We start from the raw sequence: 8,119 nt of genomic DNA, 5'->3' as shown, positions 1-8,119 counted from the left end.
CATCGAAGGGTGGCGGGTTTGATTCTCAGTCGGGCACATACCTGGGTTGTAGGTTCAATCCCTGCCTGGGTTGGGGCACGTGTGGGAGGCAACCAATCGATGTGTCTCTTTCACATCTCTCTCTCTCTCTCTCTCTCTCTCTCTCTCCCCCCCCCCCCTCCCTCTCTTTTCCTTCCATTCTCTCTAAAAACCAATGGAAAAAAAACATTGGGTGATGAGTCATTCAGAAATAAACAAACAAATAAATAAAAGTTTAACATGACCTCACAGTTTTCCAGAAATAGTGAGAGGGGAAGTGGCATGAGATAGATTTTGAGAGATAGGAGAGAATCATTCAGGACCTTTCAAGCCATGCTTAAGAGTTTGGATTTTCTTGTATGAGCAATGGGAAGCCATTAAAGCAGTGGTTCTCAACCGTCTGGCCCTTTAAATACAGTTCCTCATATTGTGACCCAACCATAAAATTATTTTCGTTGCTACTTCATAACTGTAATGTTGCTACTGTTATGAATCGTAATGTAAATATCTGATATGCAGGATGGTCTTAGGCGACCCCTGTGAAAGGGTCGTTTGACCGCCAAAGGGGTCGCGACCCACAGGTTGAGAACCGCTGCATTAAAGGGTTTTAAACAGTATGACATCATGTCATTCATGTTTTAAAGGGTCACTCTGGCTGCAGAGTGGAGAATGAATTGGAGGGATCCTGTGGGAAGCAGAGCTTTTAGGAGGCTGTTCACGGAAGAAATGATGAGAGATAGCTTGGACGAGGTTGGTGATGAAAGGTGGAGAGAACTGGATAAATTAGAGATGTATTTGAAGACAGATTTGATAAGACTTGGTAACTGGAGGCGGAGCAAAGGTATGAAATGTTTTTTGACTAGATTCTATCATGAGCAATAATTGGAACACTCCAGGGAAAGGGCAGGCGGGGATGCAAGGATGGGGGGTGTGGGGTAAAAAATCAAGAGCTCAGGATTGGACATATCACGTTTGAAATCCCCGTGAGATAGCCACAGGGACATATTTTGGAACGGAGCTCTGACAGGGGGCTGAGTGAGAGATACAAATCTGTGAATCATCCACACAGACAAACGGCGCCTGAAGCCATGAGTGTGGATGCCATTGCAGGGCCAAGGGGAAGCGAGAGGAATGAGATGTCCCAGCACTAAATCCTGAGAAACTGTAGCAAAGGCGGGGATCACAATTGTTTAGTATTCAGACTTTTGTGAATGAATGAGAGGAAAGACTTTCAGAAATCAACCCAGACTGTGGTTCTTCTTGTAATGAACTCTTAGGTACTAATAGCAATTTACCCCAAACTCAGTGGCTTAAACAACATAAATTTGTTCTCTTGAGTTTCTGGAGGTGCAAAATAGGTCCCACTGGGCAAAGACAAGGCGCTGGCCAGGCTGCACCTCTTTGGAAGGCTTAGAGAAGAATCTATTTCCCTGCCCTTTTCTGGCTTCCAGAGGCTGCCCACATTCCTTGGCTTTTGAGCTGCTTGCATCTTCAAAGCCAACAAATGACCAGTCAAGTCTTTCTCACGCGGCATCACTCTGACACTGACTCTTTTTTCTCTCCCTTTTATTTTGAAAGACCCCCCTGTGATTACATCAGGCCCTCCTGGGTAATCAGGGATACTCTCCCATCTCAAGATTTGCTGAGTAGCAACCTTAATTCCATCTGCAATGTTAATTCCCCCTTGCCATGAAACATAACATAGTCACAGGTTCAGTAAACTAGGGGTTGACCTCTTTGGGGGTCAGTATGTGACCTACCAAACCTGACAAGCCTTGTTTATTCCCCTTTGGGAAAATGTACACACTACTCAAGTCCTAGGAGGAAGTGCTCTCTGGTAGGCCCAAAGGGTGGCACTTGACAAAAGTAGTGAGATTTGCTTATGTGGCTGTGTATGTTTGTGTGCTCATACCTCTATTTAAGCAATACACCCAATTGGATAAGGAAGAGGAACAACTAGCAAAGTTATTGGTTAGGGACTTATTTATACTTTCCTTGTCAACTAAAATAGCCATTTGTTTGAACAAGGATCCTTAGGTTGTAATCCTAACTAATGCCTCTGTCTCAGTTCATCGGGCTGCCGTAACATCATACCCAAGGCTGGGTAGCTTTATAAACAACAGAAATTTATTTCTCACAATTATGGAGGCTGGGAAGTTCAAGATCACCGTGCCGGCAGATTTGCAGGGTCTGGTGATAGCCCGCTTCCTGGTTCATAGGTGGCCATCTTCTATGAACTCACGTGGCAGAAGGGGCGAAGGAGCTCTCTGGGGTCTCTTTTATAAGGACATTAATCTATTCATGAAGGCTCCGTGCTCATGACCTAATCACTCCAAAGGCTCCAATTCCAAATATCATTACATAGTATTTCAACATATGACCTTTGGAGAAACACAAACATTCAGTCTGTATCAGTCTCTTAGTAAAACATAATGTCACGTAACACTTATTAGAATGGTTAAAATCAAACAAAAGTGAAAAACAAAAAAAAAACCCTGATAATACCAAATGCCTGTAGAATGAGCACAGCTGGGCATGCCAATGGTGTGGCCACTCTGGCCCACAGTGCGACAGTTCCCGAGAAGGTTACACGTGGGACAGTCTTACTTCTAGGTATTTACCCAAGATAAATAAAAACGTATATTCACATGAAACCCGTATGTGAATGTTTATAGTGGCTCTATTTGTAATCACCAAAATCTGGGAACAACCCAAATATCCCTTAACTGGGGAATGGATAAACAAATGGTGGTACATTTATACAATGGAATACTACTCAGGAATAAAAATGAAACAGACCTATAATAAATGCAAAAAAGTGGGTGAATTTCTAATGCGCTCTGCTACGAGAAGGAATCCAAACTAAACTGGCTACATGCTAGTACTGCATGCCATTTTGTGACATTCTGAAAAAGACGAAGTTCATAGAGAGAAAATAGATCAGTGGCTGCTAAGGACTGGAGGTGAGGGAAGGAGTTGACTACACAGTGACACAGAAGCATTTTTTGAGTAACAGGATTGTTCTTGATCTTAACTGTGGTGATGGTTATGCGTACGAAGGTGTTTATCAAAACTCAGAAAACTACCTTAGAAAGGATACATTTTTACTCTATGTAAACATTAAGTTTTTAAAAAAGAATGTGAACAGATTCTATAGGTCTTTTTGGTCTGAGAAAGGTCTGTATTTTTAGAGTGTTATTTTTTCTACCGTCTTAAGAGATAGTTAAGTGAATCTAATAAAATAAAGTTCCTTTACAAGAGATCGCTAAGTACTGTCTTTGTTGAAATGTATCATAGAAAGAACACAAACCAGGAGTCAGGAAAGCAGGGTTCTCATATCAGATCGTCACTAACTAGTTTTTATTTTTTTATTTTAGACAACGTTGCTATTAGCTTTTTAGGGCTTGGCTTGCTCTATCTGTAAAACGGAAATAAAGCCTGATCAACCCTATCTCGTGGAGTATTAGGAATGTCAAAAGCCAAATGAAAAGTGTACATTGAAGAGCTTGTTAACATTAAGAGTCCCCTTCCACAATAAAGTATCATCACCCCTCTTCTAATCCTAGTAACTTACTACGTAATGATCGCTGGCTCTGCTGGGCAGCGAGGTAAGCACGGCATATGCATAACTTAGAATCATGGCAACACTCATGTGTGGCTGGTACCAGTGTTGCAGCAACTCTAGTTTACAGAGAAGGAAACAGAAGTTTTCAGAGGTAACATAGATGTGTCTGAGTCACCCAGCTAACATGGGGTAAAGTGGAGACAGAATTCAGTGCTGTCTGACCCCGGGCCCGTGGTCCTATTCATCCCTCCATCTTGCTTCTCTCAGAGTTGTTTTCTATTTAGAGGCAAAATGTTCCAGTTGGACTATAATATATACATACAGAGAATCATATTGCATATATATGTCCACATTATATATACATAATGCATATGAGAAAGCCAAATAGCTACTAACCCATTGAAGTTTTTGATCAATACAGTTGTAAAAAAGACAAAGAGGGTAGCATGAATGAAATCAGCATTTGTATTTCTTGGATGATATAAATTTTAGTCTGGTTAAATAGGTGTTTGTTTATTTACCCAATAATGCCCATCTATTTTTTTACCCAATAACTTTTTATATAAAGAAAGAGGAGGTCTTACTTCAATACCCAACTTTCTTCAAGTGACTTAATGCACTTTCTTAAAGTAAATACTTATTCATTTTAATACTTTTTAAAAGCAATATGAAATTATATCTAAGAACCATTTTAGCTGTACCCCATATGTTCTGACATGTAGTACTTTTATAGTTGTTCAGGTCTAAATGACTTGTAATTTCCATTGTCATTTCCTCTTCAACTCATGAATTGTTTGGAGATGTGCTTAATCAAAATGTGATGTTTCTCCCTTTCTACGTTATTATTATTGATGTCTAATTTAGTGACAATGTGGTTAAAAATGTCATCTCTACGCTGACAAATTTTTGAAAAATTCTGGGCTGTCCTTTGTGTCTGGTATGTGGTTGGTTTTGTTAAGTGTTGTGTTTGTGCTTGAATGAGATGCGTATCTTTGATTTTGGGAGCAAGGAGTTTCATATAGCTGTAATAAGTATTTCAGTCCATGAGGCATGGCCTACAACAAAAATATAATTTTAAATTTATTCAGTGGGAGTGAACTTCCTCTGCCCCTAGATATAAATTCTGGAAAATGTATTTTTTTTTCTACAAAATAATCTAGAGTCCCGTTTCCACTTTGGTCCCCAAATCACCACCTCTCAGGGTCCTGCAGGAGATATCCATCAATGCTTCAATTTACACGCAGGTGAGGTTGCCCTCCCTCCATGCTAAGGTCTGTATTGGCTATGGCCGGCCTTGGTGGATAGAGCAGGCTTCTGAATCTTGTCTTTTCTGTCCCTTCATCAGCTTCTTAGCTTCCTGCTCCTTCTATGGATCCTGTTTCAGTGAACAGCACCAGCACACACCTGCCTGGGTCAGAACCAGGAATTATCCTGAACTCATCTTCCCACTCACACACCCATTTCTAGACTCATCAACTCTACCTCCCAAATATCTCTCAAATTGGTACCCATACCCCTCAGTCTTTGTTGCCACAGTCTTGGTTCCGACCACCTTTACCTCTTGCTTGCATCCTTCCAATTGCCTGTGAACTGATCCTCATGTCTGTCTGTTTTGCCTCCTACTAAATTCTCTGCTGTAGCCAGTGATTTCTCTAAAATATAAATCTCATTACATCATCCTCTGCTCAACTCATTCAGTAGGACTCTATAGATCATAGAATAAACTTCAAAGTTCTTAACTTTGCTTACATGGCCCCTTAGCATCTGGCTCCATTTAAAAAATAATTAATTTTTATTTTTCAATTATAATTTACATTCAATCTGAAACTAATACAGGGTCTGGCTCCATTTTTAAAAATTTATCTTCAGCATCTCCTGTGATCATTTCCTTCTTTCTAAACGAATCTACACTCTAGCCAATATGGTATGCCCTTCCACCAGTCAAAGATTACACATACACATACATCCATTTGTATATACACACACATATACATATATAATACCTATCTAGAAAATATATGTATATATGGTGGAAATTATAAGAATCAATACATGCTTATTTATTTATTTATTTCTGCAAAAAGCTTTATTGTTTCATTTGGTCCAATGCATGGGATCGGGCTCCAGGGAGGCTAAAAGAATGACGAGTAGTTTCAGGAAGAGGCTCAGGTAAAGGCAGAGACACCAGCGGGATGCAGAGGGGCATCTGAAAGGCCTCTGGGCTCCAAAGGCTCCTAGTCGTGCTTGAGGGTGACCCTATTGAAGAGACACTCGTCCAGCCCAGCCTAGCGGCCGGCCAGCCTGCGGATGTTAGTCAGGTGGTCGCCCATCTTCTTGATCAGTTTCACCTCCTCATCCAGAAAGTGGTTCTCCAGAAAGTCACAGAGATGAGGGTCTGCACAGGTAGAACCCAGGGCCTGCAGCTCCAAAAGAGCCTGGTTCAGGTTCTTCTCCAAAGCCAGGGCGGCTTCCATGGCATCCTGAGTTTTGCCCCACGCATCTTGGGAAGGTTTCTGCTTATCCTGGAAGAGAATGCGGCCGCCACGCTTGTTTTGCTACTTTAAGACGCTCAGCGCCCTCGCGCTTCTTCTCCGCCAACTCGCCGAAGAAGTGGCCCACACCCTCGAGAGCCACATCATCACGGTCTTCGAAATAGTAGCCCAGAGAGAGGTAGGTGTAGGAGGCCCGCAGATGCAGGTTGGCCAGGCGGTTGACCGCAGCCTCCATCTCGGTGGAATAATTCTGATGAATTTGGGAGCTCATGGTTGTTGGGCAATAAGGAGTTAAGGTAGAAAAAACCCCGGTGTGTTGGCTGGTCCGGGAGGTGGTTCTGAAGGTGGTGACTGGATGAGACACAGGAGAGTGGGTGGAGGCTGGAAGAAGGGGCGTCCCTGGGTCTGTTCCATCCAAACACTGTTGAAGCAAGAGACAGATCCAGGACCTCCGAGGGCACTGCCAATAAATGCTTTTTAAAATTGTACATGGATATCTGGTTATAGAAGGCAGATTAGCTAATGCATTAATTTCTTCTTCTTCCCCAGGTCCCTGTAAGAACCATAGTAAGAGCATATAAGAGGTGTAGATTCATGAGAACAGAAAGAGTGGGACTGAAGTCAATAGCAAATAAGAGATCCCGCGCATTTCTGGAATGCAGATTCGGCAAATTCAGCAGCTCAAGAGAAACGGCCTCTTTGCATGCAAAGTGGGACAGAGACAAAAGAAATCAGATTTGCCCAGAGGAATCCCAGAAGGACTTAGAATTCTGGGATGCCAGGTAGTGGGTGGTATTTAGGCTTAGGGCTGAAAACATGGAGATTTTATGGGTCAGTTGACTGCCCTCCATTTCTTTGGGCATAAAATGTCAGCAGCCTGTTTCTTTCCTGAGCCTAGAGGTCAGAGGTGACTTCCCAGGGGACCTCAAGAGTCTTAGAAAAAAGGCCTCTACATACTTGTTGTATAAAGAACTAAAAAGATAAAATCAAGGAAATCTCCCAGAGAACAGAACAAAAAGACCAAGACAGAAAAAAAAAACCCACCAAAAACAACATTTAAAACATCCATGCAGCATAGAGGATTAAACCAGCAGGGTCAACATCTGACTGGTAGCGATCCAAAAAGCTAGAATAAAGAAAGTGAAGGTGAAGAAATCATCATAGTAATAACATAAGAACATTTCCCAAGATTTCAAATAATCAACTTCTCAGGGAAGCCTTTCCTGGCCAACTCATTTAAACTGTAGCCCCTCCACCCAGCACTCCTTGCCCTTCCTCCTCACTTTATTTTGTTCCATTGAACTTATAAGCACCTAGCATGCTATGCGTTTTACCTGTTTAATGTCTCTCCTCCCCATTAGAAGGAAAGCTCCATGCAGGCAAGGAGTTTTGTCAGCTTTGTTCAGAGTGGCATCCTCGGGGCCCAGCTAGCAGTGCTCGGCACGGGAGGTGCTCAGTAATTATTGGTAAAGTGAATGAGCAAGTGAATGATGCAAGAGATCTAAATTCTCATCTGCCATGGAAAGAAGTCAGTTGATAGTGCCTCAAATTGGTTCATCAATGAAACATTCATTAAAGCCTATAATTTAGAAAGAATAGGCAGTCACCTGAAGGAACCAATAAAAGAATTACAGGTGCTTAGCTGCATGTGAGCATTAGGATGAGAGAGTAGGAGTGGGAGGGGCAAGTCACTGTCATTTCCATTAGTTTTTGCAAACTATTTGCTTTTTTCACCACATGCCTGTATTGTTTATTTTTTTAAAAGAGTGTATATGTCTTAGAAAACATTCTGGATTTATTTACTGGAAATATGTCATATCAACAATAATAAATCTGTTATTGAGCACTTATTACATGCCAGGCATTGTGCTAAGATTTATATGGATCATTGAAGAATGTATTATATATCTGTTGTCATTTTGCAAGGATTAAAAGCAACTGTATTTAACCCAAAATTTGGGGGGAAAACCTTCAAGTCCAAAATATAAATATTTAGGAACCTAAATCAATTGCTTCTCAATGCTCATAACAAAGATATACATTT

The 8,119-nt window shown here is 41.5% G+C and overlaps 1 pseudogene; it reads right to left on the bottom strand.

Annotated features, from left to right (window-relative positions):
* Window positions 1–5,802: 5,802 nt before the first annotated feature.
* Window positions 5,803–6,346, bottom strand: LOC106698499 (annotated as a pseudogene).
* Between the last annotated feature and the right edge of the window lie 1,773 nt (window positions 6,347–8,119).

The sequence above is a fragment of the Myotis lucifugus genome, unplaced genomic scaffold (genome assembly GCF_000147115.1).
Source record: "Myotis lucifugus unplaced genomic scaffold, Myoluc2.0 scaffold_189, whole genome shotgun sequence".
NCBI lineage: Eukaryota > Metazoa > Chordata > Mammalia > Chiroptera > Vespertilionidae > Myotis > Myotis lucifugus.
This window is presented reverse-complemented; position numbering and strand designations above follow the sequence as displayed.